At 46.3% G+C, this 14,858-nt stretch overlaps 1 protein-coding gene across 4 annotated transcripts in view; it reads right to left on the bottom strand.

Moving 5' to 3' along the window:
* The window catches only part of Gnb1 (G protein subunit beta 1), a 70,514-nt gene extending 56,295 nt beyond the window's left edge, over nt 1–14,219 (bottom strand). For all 4 annotated transcript variants that reach the window (XM_046424606.2, XM_046424604.2, XM_046424605.2 and 1 more), the window contains exon 1: nt 14,091–14,219. The gene's annotated coding sequence lies outside the window, so the exon portion shown is untranslated. The remainder of the gene's footprint in view (nt 1–14,090) is intronic.
* Between the last annotated feature and the right edge of the window lie 639 nt (nt 14,220–14,858).

The following is a 14,858-nucleotide window of genomic DNA, read 5'->3' as shown; positions in this document are numbered from 1 at the left end:
GGGGGAGTACAGTACTAGGAACTGAACCCTCACGGCCTTGAATACGCTAGGCAGAAGCTCTACAACTCAGTCACCTTCCCAGATCTTTTTGAGCCAGTCACTCTCCAAGTTGCCCAAGCTGGCCTTAAACTTTCAATTCTCCTGTCTCAGCATTGTCTTTTTGTTTTTTGTTTTTTTGATACCAGGGATTAAACTCAGGGGTGCTAGACCACTGAGCCACATCCCAAGCCCTATTTTTTTGTATTTTATTTAGAAGCATGGTCTCACTGAGTTGCTTAACACCTCATTTTGCTGAGGTTTTGATCCTCCTGCCTCAGCCTACTGAGCAGGCAATTCTAAAGGTAATGTTATAGAAAGGCTGTGATGAATATAAATAGGCCAATCTTTGCAGCTGGCTCCTCAGATCCATCTCTGCTGTGAGTTTGTACTGACTGGCAAAATGCAGCTCCCCATCTCCTGGAACCCACACACTATGGGTGAAGGTCTGAACTAAGCACTGGAGAGGCCAGGCAGAGACTGAAGCACCCTAGCTAAAAGCCCATCTGGGGGACACCACCTGGTGGCTGGCTGCAAACCCACAAGTGACAATCCAGCGTTTTGGGGGTAGTCTGATATGCAGCAATAGATCACTGATAAAATGGCTTGGTGACTTGGTTTTTTAAATTGCAGGACACATTTCTCAACTTTGGCATTGCTAAAAGCTTAGGCCAGATGATCCTTTGTTGTTGAGATGCATCCCTGTAGCATACTCCAAGCTAGGACAATCAAAAGTGTCTTCAGAGAAGGGCAGAGACAAAACATGAGAACAGAGTACATACCCACACTAAGGGAAGAATTCATGGCTCTGGGGCATTCTTTGTGTCACCTTCTTAGAGACTTCTGATTTAGACTACTGGTCCCCAAAAGACAGTGATGAACACTGGCAGCAGCCTCTACCTATTCCTGTGAAAATCACCAACAAGCTCTTTTGCTCCCACAAAAGAGACAAGACGGAACACAGAAGGGACATAAAGTGTCTCAGCAGCTGGCCCCTAGCAAACACCCAAACCCCAGATACTGGGAGAAGCTGAGGACCACAAGAGATAGGGTCTGCTAAAATTAGCCAAAACTAAAATTCTTTAAGTGCAGCTAGTTTAGGAACTATGTGTTTTTAAGTTAAAATATTTAAAAGTAAATTTGACTAGAAAAATTCTAATTTTGCATACAAACTATCTTTTAAAATTTAAAATATATTTGTCATTAAGTTTTTTAAACTTAATTTTATTGGGCTGGGGATGTGGCTCAAGTGGTAGCAAGCTCCCTTGGAATGCATGCGGCCCGGGTTTGATCCTCAGCACCACATACAAAGATGCTGTGTCCGCCGAGAACTAAAAAATAAATATTGAAATTCTCTCTTTAAAAAAAAAAAATAAGTAAAATAAACTTAATTTTATTAAAGTTAAGTAAGGCACAATGGGGCATGCCTGTCATCCCAGTTACCCGGGAGGCTGAGGCAGCAGGATTCCAAGTTCCAAGTCAGCCTGAGCAACTTAGGGTGAACCTGTCACAAAATAAAAATGCTTTGTGCCGGCCTCCTATCTGTCCTCAGGAAAACTACCTAAGATCTGGGTCCTCACTGTGCATCCCAAGCCTGACGGCAGACTGACGTGGTACACTCCCTAAAGTCCTCAAGTCCCAGGCTCTGGTGGCCTGATGGATCACACTACACCCACAGCTCCAAATCTGCCCTGTGAGGGAAACTAAGATGCAGGGACCTGCCACTTACACCAAGTGCCACAAGGGCAATAACTGGTCAGCTGGTGGGGCCAAATCACAGGGATGACCAGAGAACCTTCTCTGAGGAGATGACATTCAAGCTGAGGCCAAAAGGATGAAAAACCCAGCAGTGAAAATAAGCACAAGACTGGGCCCCTAGACGGGCAAGTAGACTGGTGAGTCCCACGATCAGGGGTCAGGTAGGTCAAAGCCGCGTTCAGGTGGGACAGCTGTGATTCCCTCTGGAGAGGTCAGGGAAAGAGGGAGTCTACACTGGCAGGAAACTAAGAACAAACGAAAAGGCAGGAGAACCAGGTGCCTGTGAGGTGGCACAGGCTAAGAGGAATGTGCTTCAAGGTGGCCATGGTCTGCAGGCTTCAAAGCTCTGCGGGAGTATGCTAATATCAGAAAAAAACAGCCCTTTCAGAGAGCTCTTTCTTTGCACACAGCCACTCTCAAAGATAAGAGGAAAAATGTGATACGCAAGAGCCCAAGTGCTTTCCCTCTCCTGACTTCACACTCACCTGAAAAAACCAATTTTATCCCAGAACTTGGGAAAAAAGAGTGGTAGCTAGGTTCTGTGAAACACAGAATACTGATAAGACATTTACCTTTTCTATTAAATTTTCTCTTGCTAGTTTCTTCAACCTGCAGCTCAGACTTCTCTTGGCCTTGAAGAGAAGGTGAAGACATGTGAGACAAGAAATTAGGAAAATGAGAGTGAGGTCAAGGACGAAGACCTGGGTAACTGTAGAGTTTGAACAGTTTGAACCAAAACTCAGGTCCACATCTTATTTGGAAAGAGATTTTTGCAGGTCACACTGAATTAGTGTATGCCCTAACCCAAAGACTAGTGTCTTAAGGACAACAGAGATTGTCAGAGAGAAGGCTGTGTAAAAAGCGGCATAAAACTAGAGTGATGCATCTAGGAGCCATTCAACAAAGATTGCTACCAATAAAGAGGGTAAGAGAAGTCCAGGGGGCTGGCTCAATGACAGCACATGCTTGCATGCATGAGGCTCTAGATTCAGGGTGCAGGTGTCTTCCCTGAAAACTTCTGAGTATGCCTTGTCCACACTTTGATTTCTGATTTATATCCTCTAGAACTGTGAGACAGTAAATTTGTTCATTTAAGCTACCCAGTGTGTGATAATTAGTTACAGAACCTGTAGGAAGCAAATACTGTACCAACCTAAAGCCCAGCAGAATCCCTGGAGACCTCAACTAAGTAACAGCTACACCCAGGACAGGAATCAAAGGCCAGGAAGGAGTGGGGAAGCATATCAAGAAAGGAGGACGTGTCAAAGGAGTCAGAAGCCATCAGCAGTAGCTGTGGAAGCTAACATTGTCAGGCCTACTAAGCATGAGGTTCCATGTTTTATTTGCACCATCTCATTTAATCCTCACAATGCCTGAGACATGAGAAAACTGAGGTAGAAGTAGCAGAACTGGCGTGTTCAACAGATGGACATGGCCCATCCAAATAAAAAGGGTTGAGGTGTAGCTCAGTGACACAGGACCGCCGGGTTCAACCCCCTAGGTACTGCAATATAAATATAGAAAGACACAGTATGTAACAAAGAAGATCAAAATCTAAAAATCTACATTACAATATGATCCAAACTCTATAAACATGCATGATCAAACAAAAAACTAAAAATAAATAAATAAAAACAATCTTATAAAGTTATTTTCTTACAAGATACATAGGTTTTCCCTTTGAGTTCTCCAATAAACACAGTAAATACTTTTATTTTATTCTTTTTGAGATAGGGTCTCAAGCTTATAAGCTCAACTGACCCTTCTGCCTCAGTCTCCCAAATAAGTGGGACTACAGGTGTGCACCACCATATCCAGCCAAATGTTTGCATTATTAAAATGCAAAGATCAAAGACAAAAATGAAGACAACAGGAACAAGATCCCCAAAGAATGAGTACAGTACAGATGGTAGAGGAAATATATAGGTGGTGGAAACAGAATGCCTAACTTTAAAAGAGAAAAGAGTAGTAGCTAGAAATGATACCAGGACTGTCAAGTTGCACAATACCTGTCGTCTCTGAAGGTAGAACAGAAGCCACTGAAGGAAACACTTCAGATAAAATTGTTAATAAACTTCCAAGCGGACTGCACCCCACTTTATAATACAAGAAGGCAAACAGACCACTTCTGAAATAAAGAACAGAGACAAGTTCCTGCCAGGAGGTCCACAGTGTCATACTCAGAGCAGACTCCAGAGGCAGGCAGCCCACAGCCCAGGTTCAGACACAGGTTCCGCTTACACCTGGCCAGTGACCCTGTCTCCCTGCACATCTGTGAAATGAGGTTACTGACAGCATGTGACTCGGTGAGGCAAGGACCTTACCATTATCAGCACCCAACAACTGCATACTGAGAGCAACAGCAAAACCAAACTCATCAACATGTGGCAGGACTCAACAAAAACATGCCACAGCACTGGCACCACCACCAGGCAAAACCCAGTTCAGGGTGTTGGGTAGAGGGATTGGAAGCCAGGCTCAGAGGAATTTATTTCAACAAAAAATTAAAGTACCTCTCCCAACATAATTTCATCCAAATCTATGCCACACCGGAATGTATATCAATTTTGCAGGACTCACTTCAATTGCCAGAACAGCTGATTTGAGCCTGGACCTCTTTCCCCAGGTTCCTGATCTGTTCTCCCACCATGCTCCAAGGTCTCAATCACCCTTTTTAATGTGAGGATGCCAGCAGCCAGTGGCCTGCTTACAGTCTTGTCCCCCAACAGGGCAGGGTGACTGCTGTTACTGCCCCTCAGCAGCCCCTCTCTGGCCCAGCTCAGCCCTGAACCCACATCTTACTGAAGACCTTCATCTCTTCCCCTTCGCAGCTACCTTCCTCTAAGCATTCCCATCTAAAACCAGTGTAGACCACAGATTTCCTCACCTACCCCGTCTACACAGCTTTCCTCACCTGCACCCTAACCCCTCAGCTTCAAACTCTCCTCAGCCCACACCACTCATTTGCTCTCAGGAGCCCCACAACTGCCAAGGGCTCTATCTATTCCCAGTGTGCCCCTTCTGACCATGCCCTGGGCTCTGAGAAGGCTGCCATGGGCTGTGTACATGCTGGTGCTCTCCCAGCTTTTCTGGTCACTGCTTTGCAAGCTCCATGACCTCTGCACATCACTCAGTGCTGTCTCTGGGTTGTTCTCCTTCTCCCCAGGAAAAGGCACAATCCTAGTGTTGTCCATGGGTGCCTGTCCCCTGGGAAGGGCCTCCAGCCCCTACAGGAAACCTGGGTCAGGCCTCTGATGTGCTCTGGGTTCAACCTCAGATGAGCACTGCTCAGACACCTTGGTCTCAGGCCCCTATAATCCCAATTGCTGAGAATCCCAAGGGCTTTGTTAGATCTACCAGGACTTATTAAGTAAGAAATCAAGACTGAGAAATTTTTAAATGTTTATTAAGTCACTTGGAAGTTAGAAGCCTATTACATGTTCCCAACAGTAACTTTTGTTTGTGTGTGTGTATGTGTGTGGGGAGGTGCTGGGGATTGAACCCAGGGCCTTGTGCATGTGAGGCAAGCACTCTACCAACCAAGCTATATTCCCTGCCCCCAACAGGAACATTTTTATGGAGGAAAAAAAAAAACTATTTTCGCCCCATGCAGTGGCACACCTGAAATTCCAGCTACCTGGGAGGTTGAGAGCAGGAGGATCACCAGCTCAAGGTCAGCCTGGGCAACTTAACAACACCTGTCTCAAATTTTTTAATTTTAAAAAAGGCTAGGCATGGGGCAGGGGTTGTGGCTCAGTGGTAGAGCGCTCGCCTAACACATGTGAGGCCCTGGGTTCGATCCTCAGCACCACATAAAAATAAATAAAATAAAGGTATTGTGTCCAACTACAACTTAAAAAAAAAAAAGGATTTAAAAGAAGAAGAGGAGGAAGAGAAGAAGCAAGAAGAGACTGGAGCTCTTTAAAAAAAAAAAAAAAAAAAAAAAAAAAAAAAAAGGGCTAGGGATGCAGCTCAGTGGTAGAGTGCTTATCCAGTACAGAATACAAAAGGGCCTGGGTTCAATAATCTCCAGTACTGTACGGAAAAAGTAACTATTTTCTAAGAAAAAGTATGTGGTAAGAACCTGTATTTTGGACTGGAGATGTAGCTCGGAGGTAGAGCACTTGTCTAGCATGTGTGAGGCCCAGGGTTGAATCTCCAATGTCACAAAAATAAAGAACAAAATTATATTAACCATATTTTACTCTTTAGCACAGAGAAGAGCCAGATGCCTCTATCTCTTGTATACAGTTACAGTGCATCCTTTTGGCTAACATCTAGGAGAAAACTCAACCTCAGTTGAGTTGGAAGAGAGAAGTCTTTTCAAATAAATGTGATAATCTTCTTTGGTACTAGACTGAAACAACAAATGGTCAGGTTTTTTAGTTATGGTTTTGGGGGGGGTTTCAGTATTTGGGATTGAATTAGTGACCTCCACACACTCTCTGCCACTGAGCTGTCACCAGCATTTTTTTTTTTTTTTTGAGATGGGGTCTAAGTTGCCCAGGCTGGACTTGCATTTTGACCCCCTACCTCAGCTCCCTTAGTAGATGGGACTATAGGTATAGTTGCAGACAGTTTCTTAAAGGGTAGTTCTGATGTGGAACTCAATTAAATTTTTGAAGTTTTATCCAACTTCATTAATTTTACTCCATTCTTCTGTTCTGAATGGATCATTTACCCATCTGTGGTTTGTCACACCATGCAGAGACCATTTGGAAAATGTGAGCTGAGAACCATCGACACATTTCGTTACATAATATTGAAAACACTACATCCACATCACCACTGATCTCTTAAGAAAAGTCTAAATACTGGAAAGTTCATGGTTTTCTGAAAATCTAATTTTTTGTTTGAAAGCTCCTATTTTATTACTGTCAACATAATTTTAAGTATCTGGTTCACTTTGCTCTTTTTTTGGTACTGAGGATTTAACCCAGGGACGCTTTACCCCTGAGCTACATCCCTAGCCCTTTTTAAAACTTTTTGAGATAAGGTCTCACTAAGTCTCTGAGGCTGGCTTTAAACTCTCAATTCTCCTGCCTCAGCCTCCCAAGGTGCTGGGATTATAGGCATGCACCACCAGCCCAAGCCATCACTTTGTTAGTTTTCAAGAAAATATCTGGGGCTGGGGATATGGCTCAGCAGTAGCGCACTCGCCTGGCACGTGCGGGGCACTGGGTTAGATCCTCAGCACCACATAAAAATAAAATAAAGATGTTGTGTCCACCGAAAACTAAAAAAAAAAAAAAAAAAAAAATTAAATTAAAAATAAATAAATAAATTCTCTCTCTAAAAAAGAAGAAAAAGAAAATATCTGCCAGAACCCATATCTAAATAGCCACTCTTCTTTAACTCAACCCCAAAACCAAGCACAATCACCTCCTCTGCATCTTTATGCCTACTTCTCATTGGGATATAGAAAAACAATGATATGGGTACTCAAAGCTTACGTTACCAAATCAATTTCTGCTTCTTTAGCAAGGACATTTGATTAACTGGGTTTTTAAACAAATATTTTTTAGTTGCTAATGGAATTTTTACTTTATTTATTTATATGTGTTGCTGAGGATCGAACCCAGGGCCTCCCACATGCCAGGCAAGCGCTCTAACACTGAGTCACAACCCCAGTCCCTAACCGGATTTTTTAAACTGCAGGTCAAGAGGTGAAGAGTATTTATTTGAGCACTGTGACAATGACTGTGACCACTAGTGTAGTATCACAGCCTTGATTTGTATAAGAAGCTAGCAGTTCCACCCACCATTCGTGTAAATGCCAACAAAGCAAAAAGTCAAATGTCTTAATCGTTACAGATACAGTTTTGATCTAATAAAGTCCTGAAAAGGTTTCAGGCACAGACTGGACTGAGACCCGCTGCTCTGATTGCTGCTCCCAGGACTTAGAGCATGATCTAAATACTGATAACACCCAAAGGCCTCCTGCTTCCAGGCCTCTGAAGTCACTAATTCAACAAATATTTGGGGTGCATCTTGCTTTAGGGGCTGGTGATGCTACAGTGAGCCCAACTGCCTACCTCCAAGGTGCTTACAACTAGTGAGGGGTCAACATTAGTCTACAAAAACAGTGAGATGTGGAAATTAGGAGGTCAGAGGATGCTGTGAGCATGAGCTACTCACAAAGCCCGATAGAAGGGAGGGAGTGAACTAGTCGTCCAGGCCAGAGGACTCCTGTACCCATGACACAGAACATGAGGACACACGTGCCTCAAACCTAGCATGCACAAGCTGAACTCATTATGTGCCCCACAAAAGTACTGCCACCCAGACATCCAGGACAGAAACCTGGACTGACACCTTCTTTACCGTCCCCCCTCCCATGCAACCACAAGGCCTCCTTTCCACACCAGCCAAAGTCCCTACCAGTCCTCCTACCTGCTCTGAGCACACTCAAGGCTTAAGTACAGGTAAAGATCCCCATCAAGTCAATCTCCTTAAAACCCTTCAAAGGCCTCCAGGAGCCACCCAGATAATTTTTTTTTTAAATCAAGATTCTGATCCCTCTCTGTGGAATTGCCATTCCTGTGTAAGTCATGCTCTTATGCTCTTGTTCAATGAATAAATAATTAATGAGCACCTATTATATACTTGACACTGTTCTGGCAGCCTGGAGACACCACAGGTGAAGGAAAACAACTGGCAGCTGCATGAAAACCACTCACACCATCTACCTGCCTGCCAGACAAACCCCAATAACCAGGTCTTGACTTTTTTGGGGGCAGTACTGGAGTCAAAACCAGGGCATACCAGGCAAGTGCTCTACCACCAAACTATGTATTATCACCAGTCCTTGATTTAAAACTTTTTTTCAAAGAAATCTTCACCAAACTCTAGATCAGGTCAGGTGTCCCCAAGACCCATTACCCTTCCTTGTCCCTGCTGATCACACACCCAACTAAACTATAAACTCAAAAAGGTCCTGGACTTTGCCTGCTTTACAATTTTTATCCTCAGTAACCAACAGAGAAAGCGGTGAGTAAATATTTGAAAGCCAAGATTCATTCAGCATTTGGGGGGTAAGGTCCCCTAAAAATAAACTTTGCCAGTTTTCAAAATGAAGTACCAGTTCAACATTATCCTATCAAGGCAAAGAAAGTCTTTCAGAAGAGTAAATAATGTGAGTGAAGATTTGGGAGAAATGGTAAGCATTTGAAAAGTCAGCTGATGTGTGCCTGACACCCTAATATTCCTCTAGCCAGGCACGGTGGTGCACACCTGGATCCCAGCAACTCCAGGCTGACACAGGAAGACCACAAGTTCAAGGCCAATTTAGCAAGATTTATCCAATTTAGCAAGACCCCAAGCAGCTTATCGAGATCTGGTCTCAAAATAAAAAAATAAAAAATAAAAAGAGCTGTGGATGTGGCTCAACTGTAAAGTACCCCAAATTCCACTCCCATGTGAAAACCACAAATTTTGTGTGTAGGGGTGGGGTTATATTCCTCTAGAACCAAGAGGAAGAACAACCCAATCTCTCAATAAGTTGTCTTCTAACAATGTGACCTAACACTATCAGAGTTAAGTATTTTACAAAGTGAGCCCCTAACAATAGAATGACCCACTCTCGCAGACTGCACGGAGAGCTTTCCACACTTGTTTGATACTCAGACCAACCGCATGCTAAGCTGTTGTGTGCCCTTCCAGACCAGGAAACACCAGACGTACCAGCACCACTAGTGAAGTGACAGAGCTGGGTTCTAACTCAGTGCCAGTTCTTTTGAGAAATGAGTGAATTCCTCTCCCTCCCTAGAATTTAGGAACTATTTCAAAATTCCTATGACAAATATTTTGAAACCTACTGCAGAGGCTTTGACACGCATCAATTTGAAAGTATCCAGTACTTTTAAAGCTGTATCAACTACAGTGGGACAAGTGGTTGAGAATCTGTAATCCTCACAAGGAATTTGGTTTTATTTTGTTCGCAGAATTAGGGATGGAACTTAGGACCTCAAATGTCCTGAGGATATCCTCTCCCACTGAGCTACATCTCTAACCCAGGGGGAACGCCTTAGGACTGAGTCAGAAGACAACCACAGACACAGACAGGAGGAACAGACAAGCATATGGTCCACCATACTTAGGGTCCCACGCTAAAAGGCTAGAGAAGCCTGTAAATAAATGCATTAAGTTTAGACAACTAATTATTAATTTATAATAATCTATTATCAACAGCAAAATGAGTTCAATCGAATAACCCTAAGGATTACCTAGATAATCTTTTCTTTTATATTAGTAAGCTTTTAGGAATGATTCTCTCAGAATCCTAATTTAGAAGATTTAATAAATCCTTGAAAAAAAAAAGGAAGCAACTGTGCTTTATAAAATGGAAACCTTATCCATCACTGGAAGCCAGCAGTAGTTCTAGTGACCACCATGGCTCCTGTAGGGCAGCACTGCCAAGAGCACAAGGCTAAATGGTTAGTGTCCCCGATTACCCACCAGCCAGCTCCAATGTCTGCAGATTTTACCTCTGAAACGAGAGATGTGCAACCAAATGCAAAGCTTTGAAAAGGTGTGGTCCTCCACACCTGGTGCAGAACAGGGAACGTGACACTGCATCTCCCCACATATACATCCACACACACTCCTCACAGTCCACAAGAACTGCTCTTTGTTCACTGTTGAATGTTTCAGATTTGTAAATTATTTCTCTGCTTTATTATAATTTAATTTGTTCTTGCCAGGGGTTGTGGCACTTGCCTATAATCCCAGCAACTCGGAAGGCAGGAGGATCACAAGTTCCAGGCCAGCTTGGGCAACTTAGCAAGACACTGTCTCAATAAAAGGGCTGGAGATATAGCTCAGAGGCAGAGCACTTACCTAGCATAAACAATGCTCTGGGTTTGAAAAATAAGTAAAAACTAAATAATATATCTCCTTTTATCTTCATTCTACGTTCACTGGAACTGTCCACGTCATAATTTCTCCAACCACTCTCATTATCAAATGCAAACCTCAGCAACATAGCAAGGCCCTGAGCAACTTAGCAAGATCCTGTCCCAAAGTTTTAAAAAGGGGTTGGAGAGGTAGCTCAGTGGTACAACACCCCTAGGTTAAATTCCCAGTACCAAAAAAATAAAGATAAATGCAAACCTAAAGTTAGACTTTTTTTTTAAAGATAGACACAATATATTTATTTATTTACTTACTTACTTATTTATTTTATGTGGTACGAGGATGGATGGAACCCAGTGCCTCACATATGCAAAGACAAGTGCTCCACAGCTGAGCTATAACCCCAGCTCCATGAAGTTAGACTTCTTTAAATATATTTTTCTTTTTAGTTGTAGATGGACACAATGCCTTTACTTAATTATTTACTTTTATATGGTGGTGAGGATCAAATCCAATGCCTTACGCGTGTGCTAGGCAAGTGCTCTACCACTAAGCTACAACCCCAGCCGCCCTGAAGTTAGAATTTAAAACAGGGTTAAGATTCTAAAAATTTTTGTTCCATGTCTTATGAGACTTACACTAAACAGGAGTTTCAAAAAAATATGGTATGCCATATGGTCAAGCCCAGATAATAAAATTGAGAATATCTATTACTAATCCACTAATGCTAAAGCCAAAGTCCACAGACAGTAAGAATTTAATCCAATTTTGAGACTGACATGAGCCAAATCTCGGGCAGAGAAAAACAATCCAATGAAGAAACTATAATAAATGCCAATACTGCACTGCTAAAACAAAATCAATATTATTCATCAAAGTAACTGCTAGCAACAAAACCAAATGATGTTAGTAAGTCTAGAGATACCAGGAAGACCTTCTACATCCCTTTCTCAAAGCTATTTACATATATATATATATACCTTTCCCAATAAAATGAATGGGTAACACATTTTTTTTTAGTAAAGCAAAAGGTAACAAAGCTTTCATACCTGAGAGCATACCACCTTTTTCAAGAGATTAACTATACCCTCATGAAATCAATTTTGCAAGTGTTCAATAATTCTACCTGGATGACCCCAGCTTAGAAACTACTCTTCTAGGCATAAAAAAGACTTAAAAGACATTTACTCTTTAAAAATAAAAAAGGTGGGCTGGGGGTGTAGCTCAGTGGTGGAGCGCTTGCCTAGCATGTGTGAAGCCCTGGGTTCGATTCTCAGCACCACATATAACTAAGTAAAATAAAGGTCCATTGATAACTTAAAAAATGTTTAAAAAATAAAAATAAAAAAGGCAACACACTATTCTGCAGCTTTTTAAATCTGAGGAAACTTATTTCAGCTCCCCTACCCCAAAATCAGAAATAACTAAGGCTGTCAAATAGAGAAAACCTTTTTTTAAAGTGCAACTAACAGGCACTTGGCTTAAGACTGGTCTGAAGAGATAAAGATAGCTTTCTGTAAACTCAGGTATTACACAAAAGGAGCTGTTTTTGTCCAGTAGATGTTCATGTAAGACAGCGTCAATTCTGAGTCAAAGCTGCAAGTTCAAAGAATCTTCTGTATAAGGACACCCTGGAAACAGCCTCACAGAAGATGAAAGGCGGTCCTGACATAGCCTGAGGCCAGGCAGCCCAGCATGGGCAGGACCAAGCAAGCTAACAGGGGCCCAGTAGTGGAGGACAGTGCAGGCTAACTGGGAGAGGTCCAGGCTTAACCAGAGAACTTGACTTTGACTTTCCAGACTCTTGCCTTCTGAGAAAGACTTGTAGCACTTGCAGCACCTGTGAACACACAAGGCAGGACAGCCTCTCCCTCACAGAACCCTGAACCTCCCGGCTGCATTCCATTTCTGGACAGCACCAATTGTCAGAAAGGTCAGTCTTGTGTTAAATCAAGCCAGAAGCTGCCACTCGATTCTGCTCTCTGGAGGCTCACAGATCTGTGTGACCATCCAGGGCACCAGTTCCATTCCTGGTCACACACCCAATGTCAGTAAGGAAGCAAAAAGGGAACTGCTTATTCACTTTCTTTTTGCAATATGTACCTTCCGGAAGAATTCAGAAAAGGCTATCTTAGCATGAAAACTAAAAATCTAGTTCCAATCTAAAAGCCCCTCTCCCCAAAATATAGTGTCAAATCAGAAAATAACTTGTGGTATTGATGAGAAACCTCATCAAAAACAATGCTTGCTCAAGAGACTTTACACAGTCTCTAAAGTGGATCTGAATTTTTCACAAAACTAATACTTCCATTTATTTGCTAGTCATGAAAGATAATCTACATATTTTCTTAATCTCCCATGTGGCCCTGCAGGCCTGTAATGGGAGGCTGAGGCAGGAGAATCCCAAATTCCAGGCCAGACGGGGCAACTTAGTCCCTATCTCAGAGTAAAACCGCTGGGGAGGTAGCTCAGTGGTGGAGCGCTGGCCTAGCAAGGACCTGGGTCCAATTCCCTAAAAGTGGGGGTGGGGAGCCAATCTCATAAGCAATTGTTGACCATCTAGTATTATCTGAGATTTCTGCTGTCAGACAGCAATGTAAAACGCAGAGAACCCCAATGTCCCCCAAACTGACACTACACGACTTGCCCCCGAGACCAGTACCAAACTCTGGGGCTTGTAAATGCCCGACTCCCCTTCCCAAAATAAAAATTCTCGCATCGCTGCTTTTCTGCGGGGAGGGAATGTCAAAGCCATAACTAGAGAGCGTCCCCGCAGATGAAGAAGCGCGTTAAGCTGATGCCACTTCTGAACTTTAACCCTGCCGTTCAGAGGACCCGAAAAATGCCTAAACGCCTCGACGGGTCAAGCCCCGGTGTCAGTTCACGGCGGAAGCCAGGAGGCCGCGGGGAGCGAAGCGGGTCTGCCGGGCGGCTCGGCCACGCCGGGGGCCGGCCGACCCGCCGCCGTCCCCGCCGGTCCTCCGCGCCGCGGGCCGGGCCTTTGTCTTCCGGCGGCCCGCGGGCGGCGCGCATCGCCATCTTGTCTCGGGGCCGCTCTCGGCGCCCATTCATTCTCGGGCGCCGGGGCCCGGGCAGCGGATGGGACCCGGGCCCCGCGGCGGGCAGGGCCGGAGCCGGCGGGGAGGGCGCGGCCGGGGTCCCGCCGCCGCGCCCGCCCCGCAGGAAGGCGCGTCCCGGCGGCCTTTGTTCCGCCGCGCGCCCCGCGCCCCGCGCAGGCCCGCCCGCCGCCCCGGCCTCCTCGCGGGGCCGCCGGCCGCCCGCCGCGCAGGATGCGCCCGCCCGCCCGCCGGGGGTCGCCGGCCGCGCCAGCCCCACCCCGACAGGCCAGGGAGCCGTGGCGGCGGGCGAGCCCGGCGGGCGGGCACCGCGGGCGGGTCCGGAGCTGCGGGCAGGGCAGGGCCGGGCCCCACGGCCGCGCTCACCTCGCCCTCGCCCGGCCTGACGCGCCCACGCCGCCGCCTGGTCGTCGCGCTCGCGGCCCGCGGGCAGAGCCGGCGAGGCTGGTCGGGTCCGCCGCGGTGCTCCCGTCCCGGCCCGCTGCCCTCGCCGCCCGCGCCCGCCGCCGCCGCCGTCGTCCGCCCCTCAGACGCCTCCAGCCATCGGGATGGGCGCGGCGGCCCCTGCCCGCATCCTCGGGAAACCCCACGCCGCGTCACCGCGCACGGCGGGCATGCGCACGCCCGCGCTTCCTCCCGCCCGCACGTGCACGAGCGGCTTAAAGGGGCAGCGTCCTGCCCGCGACGGCCGTAGGCCCCGAACGGGAACCCCCCCGGGAAAACCACTCCCGCGACGCCGGCAGCCGCGGGCCCTAGGCCTGCTGGACCCTGGGAGGTAGCTCGGTTCCTGTGCGGAGCCGCCTGGGCCGGCGGACGGTGATCCTGTGGGGAGGCCGGCGGATGGGCGCCAGGTCCCACCCCTGAGGCTGGGCGCGGGGACGCGGCCAGGAGGGTCGGAAGGCGCCTGGAGCCCAGGCCAAGGAAGGGGTGGACGGTGCGCGGGGGAGCGGGAACGCGAAACCCAGGGACGCAGGAAGGCGGTCAGGAAGGGCTGGTGGCCTCTGAAACCTCCGGGACCATGGGTCACCCTCGGGCCCATCCGCCTTTCCTGCCGCCTTCCGACCCCCCTTCCCAACCCCTCACCTCCTCCACCTCACCTGATTCTTCACTCCCACCTTACCGCGCCCGTCAGCC

The sequence above is a fragment of the Marmota monax genome, unplaced genomic scaffold (assembly GCF_021218885.2).
Source record: "Marmota monax isolate L192 unplaced genomic scaffold, Marmota_monax_Labrador192_F-V1.1 WCK01_AAM20220418_F8-fsc00080, whole genome shotgun sequence".
NCBI lineage: Eukaryota > Metazoa > Chordata > Mammalia > Rodentia > Sciuridae > Marmota > Marmota monax.
The sequence above is the reverse complement of the archived record's forward strand: the minus strand, read 5'-3'. Positions and strand labels throughout refer to the sequence as shown.